General features: G+C 34.2%; 1 long non-coding RNA gene across 1 annotated transcript in view; it reads right to left on the bottom strand.

Annotated features, from left to right (window-relative positions):
* LOC146995359 (uncharacterized) overlaps positions 1–11,961 on the bottom strand; it is a 29,405-nt gene extending 17,444 nt beyond the window's left edge. Inside the window, exon 1 of the long non-coding RNA XR_015042992.1 lies at positions 11,513–11,961. This is a non-coding gene — a long non-coding RNA (uncharacterized LOC146995359). The remainder of the gene's footprint in view (positions 1–11,512) is intronic.
* Positions 11,962–12,539: the final 578 nt, after the last annotated feature.

The following is a 12,539-nucleotide window of genomic DNA, read 5'->3' as shown; positions in this document are numbered from 1 at the left end:
CAGCTGGGAGAGGGAATAGTACTACGTAGTACTGAACGCTGGCCATTACCATATTACAGTAATTTATAATTTAGTGGGGCATGAGGGAATTGACTTTCACTAACTGATCTGACCAAATGCGCTCTTCAAAAAATTTTATAAAATATTCAAATATTTATGCCCTAATTAAAAAAAAATTATAGCTCCTTTAGAGCTAAAATTTGAATTTAGAAAGGTCCGTTTGAAACCAAAAATATTATTGACATATATAAAAAATCTCAATTTTGTATTTCATAATACATTTTCTCCCTCTCCTTAACGAACTATTTATGTCTACATTTGATAATCTATTATATCCGTTGCAACCGGAGGCCAGTGGGTGAGACAGCCGCGACAGCACAAGGCCCGGGGTTCGAATCCCATATATCCCATATAAAGTATCCACGTATGTAATTATCTATGTTCTCTTTTTGCGAGTTCTGAATCGGCCATTTCATTCCTTGCATGTTGTGCGATGTTTTCGTTGATGAGATAGCTAAATGACCAACAAATTTGGCGATTCCTGACGAATGCTTGAACGGACAAGTGTCTTGCTGTGGGATTTAAAAAAAAAAGCCTCTAAGCTATTTACAAAATTAATATTTTAATTTAATACATCCTAGAGTATGCATTTTAGAATTTTTCATACATAAGGAACGTCTGCAATTTAAATTTCAAAAAATGAAAAACTCAATCATATGCTGATGTTAATTTCAAATTACTTCTGAATATTAGCGATTTGGTTAGAATAAATTCGTCTTCTTTTCCATATCATTATTGAATACTTTTAACACAAGTTTTGCTTGCTATTAAGTGTTTACTCCAAGAAGTACATTTAAAATTTTTTAATTTAATTTATAAAGCACAAGCTTTATTTAAAACTAAAAATGCGAAATGTTTACACTCTGAAGTGATACATTTAGCTTAAAGTGAAAAATGTAGTAAGCATGCGAATCCGAGAAAATAAAGCATAAAAGCCTCAGTGCCAGCAAAGTGAGTCTGTTCTTGAACTTGTCTGTAATTAGCGAAGAGATGCAAGGGTTTAAATATAGATCAACCCTACGTTTTCTCTTTTCTCAAGGATAGCAGTGTCAGACTAGAATATTGTAAACAAGAAAAGAAACATTTCATGATTCATATATTAGTAGTACAACGCGATCTAAGACTTTCAACCAGAAGGAAGAGGCTAAATCAAACAGGGACACTGTCTGCCTGCAAATAAGCTGAAAGAATTTAATGTCGTTTATTTACTATTTATGAATATGTCGTATTTGCATTGTCATTGAAATAATTAAATTTAAAGAAAAAATTAAATGTAAAAGCCATATATCAATAATAATAATAATAATAATTATAAATAAATAAAAAATATAAAACCCCTACGACATATAAAGAAATCTTATAAACTCAACGACAAATAAAGTTGTCTACATGAAAGTCAAGAAATATTTAAAAAGTAAACATTTTTTATTTTTATTTACGTTTATTACAGTATCCCTTAGTTAGCAATTAAAAGTTTTGACGATATATATCATTTTTTATTTCTGTCGAAATATACACTTTTGCAAAAAAATCGAAGCAGCATGAAGGAAGTGGTTATTTTTGATGAAATTGAATATGTGTATAGCTCATACACAGGTAATAAAATTAAAAAATCAAGGTACCTGTTCACGGCTCACAATCACCCATTGAGCGTTAAAATTAGTAGTTGCTCGAATCGCCTCTGGCGGCAATGCATGCTTGAATTCGTCGAGACAAGGAGTGGTAGAGGTTCCTAATGTCATCCTGCGACACAATCTGCCAGGCATTCATCAGTTGTCGCTCTAGATCTGTGATATTTTGTGGTACTCGAATCTGGCGGCCTACTATGTCTCAGACACACTCGATTGGTGAAAGGTCTGGTGACCTTGCTGTCCAAGGAAGAGTATCAACCGCACGGAGATAGTCCAAAGATATGCGAGCGGTATGTGGCCTGGCATTATCTTGTTAGAAAAGGGCCCCAGGATGCCTTTCCATGGAGGTTAATGCAACCATTCGCAGGATGGTATCAACATATCATTGAGCTGTTAAAGATGTACGGAGGATGACTAAAGATAACCTGCTGTGATTAGAAATAGCGCCCCACACCATCACATCAGGGGTTATGGCTGTATGCCTTTATAAACCAAGGGCTGATTGGAACCGCTGGCCCCATCCTCTCCAGACACGAACACGGTGGTCATCTGCTTCAAGTGTGAAGCGGGATTCATCGCTGAACACTATACGATGTCAGTCTGATGGCACCCGTGATGATCGGCAGCGACACCATTCCAAACGACTCCGATGTTGTGGGGTCAAAGGCAAACGTCTTAAAGGCCTATGTGATCGTAACCCCGCCTCAGGCAAGCGCCGTGAGATGGTGGACGGTACCACGACAGGCATAGACGTGACTGTAGTATAGACGTGGCTCCTCAGCCTTCATTTCGTCGGCAATTTCCTTGTAGCAACCATTGCTGCCAACATCTTTGCACAGCAGTGTCTGTACGCTGCAGGTGGCGGCCTATTGTTCCGTATGACCACCCAGCTTCATGCAACCCTACAATACGACCACGTTCGAAGTTGTTTAGTTGTCTATAAGGTCTTTGATATCGTCGTAATGGTATCTTTAGTTACTTCTTTGCGGAATTACAATGGCAGCCACCAAAAAAAAAAAAAAAAAAAAAAAAAAAAAAGATAAATTTTCTGCCTCTGTTACTGGTTTTATACTTTGCGAATTGCGCACTAGAAATGCGCGCTATAATCTCAATTCCTGTTCATTTGCCTTGAAACTCTGATCACTTGCAAGTTCGATCAAAATATTTTTGCATACCAAATTTCGTCACGATTGCAAAAGTCCTTCTTGGTGCTTTGATTTTTTTTGCGAAAGTGTGTAATTTATAAGTCTAATTTTAATACAAAAGAATCCTTTTCTCTCACCCACCTGTGGCCGAATACGTAAGACTGCTGACCATAGATAATTCGAACTGAGTTCTAATCGCAGGGATTGAATTCGACTGGACTCTTTAACTAAGGGGGGCAATATTTTTGTGGAGGATTTTCGAAAGAAAACCGGTTCACATTCACGTTACATATGGGAAGAAGTGAGAAAATACCTTGTAACCCTGCGACTACTCATCAAAATCACAGACTAATAGCCCGGAAAACCAGCTCCTCGTCTCTCATTGACGACGGAGGGACAAGGGGTGCAGCTGAAACGTCTTTTTATCAGCGACAAAGAATCGGCTACACAATTTTTAATAGATACCGGGGCAGAAATTTCCGTCATTCCTCCCTTACCTTCAGATAAAAAAGAACATCTCAAAATTAGAACTCTTTGCTGCAAATGGCACGAAAATCAAAACATATGGCCAAAAATTACTCAAGCTTGATCTTGGACTCAGACGATCGTTCACATGGCCTTTTGTAATTGCGGAAGTAAACAAACCGATAATAAGCATGGATTTTCTTGCAAATTTTAACATTTTGGTAGATTCTAAAAATAGCAAGTTGATTGATGGTACTACGTTGTTAACAACCAATGGAACTCCTTGTTTTCAAAATAATAATAATAATATTCCAATTTTAAATTCCGTAAATGATCCATATAAACGTATCATCGACAACTTTTCGGATTTCTTAAAACTAAATGTAGTTAATAATAAAGTTAAAAATCATAACATCGAACATTATATTGAAACCAGAGGTCCACCAGTTTTCGCTAAAGCTGTGAGACTATTAGCTGAGAAACTGATAGTCTCCTAGCTTTAGGCTAAGCTGATAGTCTCCTAGCTTTAGGCTAAAAAGGAGTTTGAATTTATGCTTCAAATGGGTTTATGCAGGCCATCCAAAAGTAACTAATCGAGCCCACTACATCTCGCTATGAAGAAATCAGGTGATTGGAGACCTTGCGGAGACTATCGAGTGTTAAACAACGTCACAATTCCTGATAGATACCCTCTCTCATTTTTAACAGATTGCAGTTCCCTTTTAGCTGGTAAACGAGCTTTCTCATGAATAGACCTCATTAGAGCATACCAACAAATTCCGGTTCGTGAAGAAGGTATACCGAAAACGGCTATTCTCACTCCCTTTGGCTTATTTGAGTTCCCATGCATGACGTTCGGCCTACGAAATGAGGTCCAAGCGTTCCAACGTTTCATGAACAGTGTGTTGAATAGACTGGAATTCGTGTTTTGCTATTTGGATGACATTCTAATTGCCTCTCCTGACGAAGAATCTCATCGACAACATATACGAGCAATCCTCGAAAGACTAAATGAATGTGTATTAATGCGGCAAAGTGTAAATTCGGTCAAACAAAACTTGCATTCCTGGGATACGAAGTGTCAGCTGAAGGATTTAAACCTCTTTCAACGAAAGTTGATGCCATCAAAAATTTCCCAGAACCAAAGTCATTTACTAGTTTCAGACGATTTTTAGGTATGGTGAATTTTTATCACAGATTCATACCAAATTGTGCGAAACTGCAGCAATCTTTAACAACATTGCTCAGTGGTATCAAAAAGAACTACAGAAAAGAAATAACCTGGACGGCAGGAACAAGAATCGCCTTCCAGATTTTAAAAGATGCACTTATTCATGTCACAAACTTAACTCACCCATCCGAAAAGGCTGAAATATCGCTAACAACTGATGCTTCCGATATTGCCATTGGAGCCGTTTTACATCAACTTGTGAACAATGAAAAACAACCCTTAAGTTTCTTTTTCCGAAATTTGACATCAGCATAAAAATATAGTGCCTACGACAGAGAACTCTTAGCCATCTATACAGCAGTGAAACATTTCAAATACATCTTAGAAGGACGACGTTTTGCAATATACACGGATCACAGACCACTAACATTTGCCTTCCAACAAAATTTGGAAAAAGCTTTGCCACGACAAGCTCGGCAACTGTCATATATTGGCCAGTTCTCAACCGATATCCGATTCATACAAGGGGATGAAAATACCGTCGCTGACGCTTTCTCTCTCATAGACACCATTTTTGTACCATCTGCAATAGACTTACAAACTATAGTAGACTGTCAAGGAGATGAAGATTTGGAGGTATTGAAAAACAACCCAAACTTAAAAATCCTACAGATCCCTATGCCAGACAGCGACAAGAAAATTTACTGTGATACTTCCACAAATTATAATCAACCATACATCCCTGCAAAGTTTCGGCAGAAAATACTTTCGTCAATCCATAATTTATCTCATCATGAAACAAGATACACGATAAAATTGATAACACGCCGTTTCATATGGCCCAATATGAATAAAGACTGCCAACTACGGACTACAGCATGTTTATCTTGCCAAAGATCTAAAGTTCACAGACATACACAGTCATCTTTGGGAGAATTCAAAGTACCTCCACACAGATTCCAGCATTTAAACATAGATCAGGTTGGTCCGCTACCTCCTTGCAAAGGATTCAAATATCTTCTAACCATCATCGATCGTTATACACGATGGATGAGAGCGGTACCGTTAGAAGATCAATCAGCAGAATCTATTGCTAAAGTTTTGATTTATATTTGGTTTTCACGCTTTGGAATTCCGAATCGCATAACATCTGTCCAAGGTCGAAAATTTGACAGCCAACTTTTACAAGCTTTAGGAAAATATCTTGGTTTTTCATACAAACACTACAACTGCGTACCATCCAAAGGCAAATGGCCTGATCGAAAGACAACACCGAACTTTAAAAGGAAGCCTCAAATGTCATCTACTCGAATCAAAATCATGGCTGGAAGCATTGTCTTTCGTTCTTTTAGGCATAAGATCCGCCGTCAAGGAAGACTTAGGTTGCTTATCCGCAGAACTTGCATACGAAACACCTTTAGCATTACCAGGAGAATCCTTTTCAACAGTACCTCATATAAAACAGTCTGAATTTTCTCAAAACTTTCAGAAAACAATAAGAGATATGAAGCCAAGTCCTACCACCACCCTCGTATATAGAACAGTTTTTGTTTCTAAACATCTTTCCAACTGTTCTCACGTATTCCTATATAACAACATTAATAATTCTTCATTACAGCCTGTCTATCTTGGACCGTATCCTGTAAGAGGAAGAAAGGATAAGTATTTCGATATTGAAATTCATGGAAAAGTTAAAAGAGTTTCAATAGATAGACTAAAGCCCTGTTTTCTAGTGAAAGATTCTGATATTCCTTTCCGAGACTCCAATTCCAAGAAAGCAGAACTTGGGAAAACACCTGCACTCAAGAACAATGAAAAAAAATTCAGAAACTCAGCATGAAATCAAGATTACTAGAGCTGGCAGACATGTGAAGTTCCCCAGTCACTTTAAAGATTATCTTCCATAATCGCTGTCACTAGGAAGGGGGTGTGTAGCGTCGCTTCAGTTCCGTCAAAGTTCTAATTTATTTAAAGCGGAATGGCAACACTTTCTAGTCTCCGCGAAGAACGAAGTAAACAAAATTCGGTATTCTATCATGCGATTTAATGTGTTTGTAAAATGTAAATAAATATCATGAATAAGTATATATAACGTTGTAAGGAATAAAATATTAGTTCTATTGGAGTCAGAGAAGTGTTACTTCCCTACATTTGCATACGAGGCACTTCATCCCCTACCCACTGATGAAGCAGGCTTACTATCCCACAGGAAGAATTTAATAAAAACTCGTTCATTGAGCTCAAAGACAAGTTTGGTTTGGTTTAGTTGATTATGGCAAAGCACGCTAGGGTTATCTACCTAAAGGGATGCTTTCATGGAGGACTTTCTAAGAGAACTTGGCTCTTATACACGTTACACACTGGGAAAGTTCTTTTATGTCGCCGAATTTTCAGATTAAATTTGAAACATGCATATTTTACGCTTCGCAGAGAAGTGACACAAAGCTTTACCGATAACCGATAATACAAATCCTTACCGCGCTACATTATAGATATTATCTTATTATTTTAAAGATTTTTAAATATACTTTTCTATCGACCCCCATCTGAAGCCGAAGTCCATATCGGCCCCTCTCAATGTTATTTCTATTCCTGGAGGTCTATATTGACCACTCTCCTGAGTTAAATCGAGTAATTTTCTGAAAACAATAGCGACGTTTTTTACTTGCAAATAGAATAAAGTAAATACGAGATAAACGAGCATCAGCGAACCAATAAAATATTATTTTTATAAAAATCTGCTACACTTATCTGTTTGTATATCGTGGGATACGCTTTAATTGAAACATCATTACTTCACTTTGCTTATTTAATTTAAATTTTAATACTTATTCAGGTAATTTACCTCCGTTGTAATTATTTATCTCAAACTGTTGCTCATTTAGACATCAAACTGGTTAATAAATTCTTTGAATCCCAACACATCAACCGTACATCAACTTGTAGTTAACTGTATGCATAATGCTGCATACATTGCAGTTTTAATAACTTCGAAATACCTTGCGTCAACTTATTTTTAATACCCTTTTATTTATTCCTTTGTTGAAATACGAATCACAAAGCGGAAAGAAAATATATCAATAAGACTTGTAATAAATAATTATATAAGAATCAATATTAACTAATTATATGAATATGTATAATTACTACTTTGATAAAAAAAAATCAAATTAAGAAGGATTAAAAAAACATTCGCTAATTTGAAAAATGCATTAAAAATAATATAATTTTAACTTATTCGCAAATAATATGTATTATTATTTCATTATTAAAACCGCAAAATTCGCCATACAAATGTAGAGAACAATAGTATTATTAATCACTCCATTATAATGTTTATACCCAGAAATACTAGTGGTCACCTTAACAGTTGGTATTTTATTCTATTTAAATTATGATATTCTCAGACAGGTAACAGAACTGAAAAACCAACATAATCTTTAGAAATGAAACTTCTGTTTGGAAGGATAAACGAAAGGAAAGGTCTAAGCAATAAATATACTTTTAAAGCAATCGAATTTGGTGGGAAACGTCGTAGTTCGTCGTATTTGAAAACAACGCCAAGCAGTTTTGTTCATGCTTCTTAAGTCATTGGCCCGTCTTTGGCTCTTGTCCCTGATGTACAAGAGCAATGGTTTCGAAATTTAAGGGCGAAGATTCATACGTCTTCTCAACAGCTGACACTTAATTTCATTTTTAGAGCTTTTCAAGGTTTGTTCAAGAAAATAAGCAATATCTTTTCTTGCTAAAGAAGGGACGGGGAAAGACATTTTATTTTGGCAGATGTTTATACTAAACAGCATCTAAAATCTTAAACTTTCAAATATTTCGAAGAAAGGTACTGAACTGGTTTTTTTACTTTACATTTGCTTCTGAATAAAGAAATTTTACTTTTTAAATCTTCGAACTGTATTTTCGATTTTACTTCTGCTTGCAAACTACGTAATTTTATATTTTTAATCTTCGAACGTATTTTTATTTTATCTTCTGCTTCCGAATGAAGAAAATTTACTTTATGAACCTTCAAATTACATTTTCATGAATAAAGAAATTTTATTTTGAATTATCGAACCTTACTTTCGTAAATGAAGAAATTTTACTTTTTAAATATTCCATGTCGAAGATTTCATTTCTTTTTCTGAAGAAAGAAATTTTAATTTTGATATTTTTGAACTACATTTTTAGTATTACTTCTATTTCAAATATAGGAATATTACTTTCCGAATTTCTGAACTACATTTTCTAATTTACTTAAGCTTTCAAAAGAATCTCTTTAATCGTCGAAGTGTATCTTTGATCTAAGTTTTGTTTCTCAACAAACGGATCTTACTTTCTAAACTTTAAATTTGTATTTTTGATTTACTCATTTTTCAAACTTATTTAGAGTACTGAATTATTATAAGGTAGTGTCTTTATTCATAAATGAATACCGAAATATACATTAGATATAAAATCTTCATTAGATATAAAATAAGAAATTTTATATCTAATGAAGAAAGTTTAATAAACCGTAAGCATGGCCTCATTTATGTAAGAGCATGTGACCTGACTTCCACTTTCAGAGGCGAGTTCGAAATCCTTCTGTAATATTTAAAAAATGTTAAATATGTAAAATTTTAAATATTTTTCATTCTAGTTTTGCGTTTTAGAAATATATGTTTTAGAAATAAATAATACCTATGCCTTGGTATTATTTATTTTGTATTTGTGGCCATATTTTTTATACCAACGTTTGTTTTTTATATGCAATTGCTGATTTTAATGCTCTGGAAGTGGCAATGTTCAGAGTATAGAAACAGCTTAAGTGAAATGCGAGATACACTCCTCACGGACTCTTCTTTAAATTTTCTATTTTGAATGAATAAAATATTATTATTGCTATTAAAATTAATAAAACCAAAAAATAGAATAATTTCAACCTAATGGTATTAGCTGAGGAATTTTTTTAACTTTAGCTTGACAAACTAGTATTATTTTTTAATTGTTTTATTCATAATCAGTTTAAGAGACTAACACCTCACTTCGGCCACTATATTATACTCATCTTATTAAAAATTTTATGCGAGGAATTACAGAAATTATAATTGGTATAAATCTATGATTAGCACCACAGATTTCTGGCTGTAGATTATTCCCGAAATTTCGAGAATTTTCTCCTGTATCAAACCCACGCCTTGTATAAATGCGGCTAAGGAAGCTCGGAAGACAACGAAGAAACTATAACGACGTTCTTAAGAAAAACTTTCCAGCACTCCCTGATGAAATAACATAATATATTAGCGTAAATAAATCAGAAGATAATTAAATTGAAGGAAATTAATTTTTAATACAATCAGTTAAATTTGTTACGAAACCTGCTGGCAAACTCACAGAAAGCTTTAAAGTAGCTGAAATTGTTTTTAAATTTGCAGAACTTGAAGATAAATCATTAAATTTCTCGCAGCCGAGGGCTTAAGAGCAGCGCTTGTGCTCGTAATCATTTTGGATTCGGGTTAGGGCCTCACCCGAGGTACAGCGGAATTATAAAGATTTACTTTTCTTTTTTCTTTCACAAATTACATGCACTAGTAAAAATTTATATTTATCAAATTTCCACGAACCAACTCTCTAACGCCCAAAGCATAGGTGAAATGAAGGCTTAAGGCCAAACATAGGCTTAAGTTCTATTCAAAAGACTGCTGATCTCCTATCAGAGTACTCTCTGGTGCTCCTAGAAGACAAGTGAAATGTAGTAGTAAAGGCCCAAACAGGCAGAAGATTATGATTCTCAAATATGATGTAACATATAAATAAGATCTCATTTCGAGGAATTTTGCTGCTGAAATGTGAAACAGTATTTTTTATGGATAAGAGTAAATGACGGTATAATTAAGGACTGAGTAAGTAATTTTCTTTTTCAAATAACCTGTCACATTAAAGAAGTATTTTTACTTTATTATTATGCTTCATGAAGTTTTTAAATTTATATTTAAACACATTTAAGAAGTTTCAGCATTTTAGTTTTTCATTTTACCTTGTTTTCTTCTATGCCATATAAAACATTCTTTTTATATTACTGAAAATGTAATATTGAGATATATGTCTGTATCAATAAATAAATTTTAATAACTCAATTAAAATTTAATTGCATTTTACGTCAATGAAAATCGCATTTATTATTTTCGACCTAGGATCACCAATTAAATAAAATAACTTCTACATTCGATATTTAATGTGCATTTAAAGCAGAGAGGTTTGATATCTTTAGTTTCTTCACTTGCAATAACTAGAATATTTTGTGATTATATTTTCTTCACCTTTATTTGCGGCCTAACCGGATTCGTGGTTAGCGACGCTGACTGCCTTACTTAAAGTCCCGGACTCGAATCGCGGAGAAATGCATAGTGTCTGTGCGGCATAAGTGCACCTTAAATATGCGTCGAGCCGATAGTCTTTTCGAGAGGTTGTAGTAGCGGAAGAGGGGCAAAACCGCAAAAACCATTTTGCGGTTTTGCAGCTGAGGATGGTGGTTCGGTAAAACCATCGAAACTAGTCCTGCGAAAATTTTTAAAATATAACGCTGATTTTTGTTGTTTGACTTCTGAATTAGTATTTGTTCGGCGTGTTATTGTGTCTTAACAACAGACACTTGTTAAGTATAACTTTTTAAAACTAATATTTTATTTTTACTTACGTACAAATGCAAACATTTCACTCTTCAATTTGTGTACGGCTCCTGACTATGATTTCCAACTTTAGAGTGAAATATCTTGGGCATTTTTGACACATGAAAGTCAAACTTTTTGTATTTCATCTTCTATAATTATAATATAATTTTTCTAAACACAAATATAAGGTCAGGGAAAAGGTGTGAAAAGGTAGATCTTGTAATTTTTACATTTTTTTTTTTTTTTTTTTTAATTTAAACATCGAAACACGAATACTTGCGTCATTTCAAAACATTGTTGTAAGTAGATGTCTAGACTCTAGACAAACCAGCCAAATATATGTCTAATAATCCGTTGTGAAATAAAGGCGGGACATGAACACAGTATACGTACGTAATAATTCCGTAGATAACTTGAGGAGTAGAAATCTTTCAGACGTGGCCGTTGTTTCAACATGGTTTTATTTCGTAATTAAGCAAGCCTTGATAAGCATAAACAAGTTTTCATATCAACATTAAGGGTACAATAGGAACCCACAATTCTGTACAGCTTACATCTTTAGATTACAGACAGCAGAGGCAAGAGATGGATGTTGGCATCAGCAAGCAAAGTGAGAAAAAAAAGGATTGTGTATTTTATCAAAGTGATATTTATAGAATTGGTTCTTTGCTGAAATTTTTATCTGTGATTAGATAAAAAATATCCACAACGTTACTCTTACGTAATGGCATGATGAGAATTAATTTTGAGATGATGCTTTTCAGATTCATATATTAGTAGTTTTAGGATAAGAAAGGGAAGAAGCCAAATTAAAATGAAAAATAAAAAGGGACTACTGCGAAATCGAAGTTAGTAATTTTCTTTCACATTTCAAATTTTTTTCAATATTTTTTAAATAAAATAATTTGATTATACCAAGTATTTTCGCTCATTAAGCTGCAGAAAAATTATCAGTAAAGACATAAAGTAAGAAATCTACAACCAGTTTTACACACGCCTCTTAGACGCTATTGTGTGTTGTCCGTTTCATGCGGCAATTCTTAACAACATAACCGAAACTGTGCACCACATGAAAACACCAGCCATTAAAAGCCATGTTAAATTCAAATATGGAGGCGAAAAGTGAAATTACTGGACAGCTCCTATATACAAGTATATACTATTTATTAAATTATAATCAGAGCTGGCGCTAGGTTTTTGCCACCCTGTGCGAATGCACAAGTTAAATAAAAAGAAAATTTCATTATGAAATTGTAAAGGGGTACATGAAAACTATCACTTTACATGCTCAGTGTTCAGGTGACGTAAACATTAATAAACTTGTGCAAACCCGATCAGGAGAATATAAACTCAACTTTGTAGAGGACAAGACTCACTGTTACTTTTGTATTGATTTATTAGCTTAAAATTTCAGTGCAAT

The sequence above is a fragment of the Stegodyphus dumicola genome, chromosome 9 (assembly GCF_044657685.1).
Source record: "Stegodyphus dumicola isolate Sdum_Otavi_A_Nest chromosome 9, ASM4465768v1".
NCBI classification, from domain to species: domain Eukaryota; kingdom Metazoa; phylum Arthropoda; class Arachnida; order Araneae; family Eresidae; genus Stegodyphus; species Stegodyphus dumicola.
The sequence above is the reverse complement of the archived record's forward strand: the minus strand, read 5'-3'. Positions and strand labels throughout refer to the sequence as shown.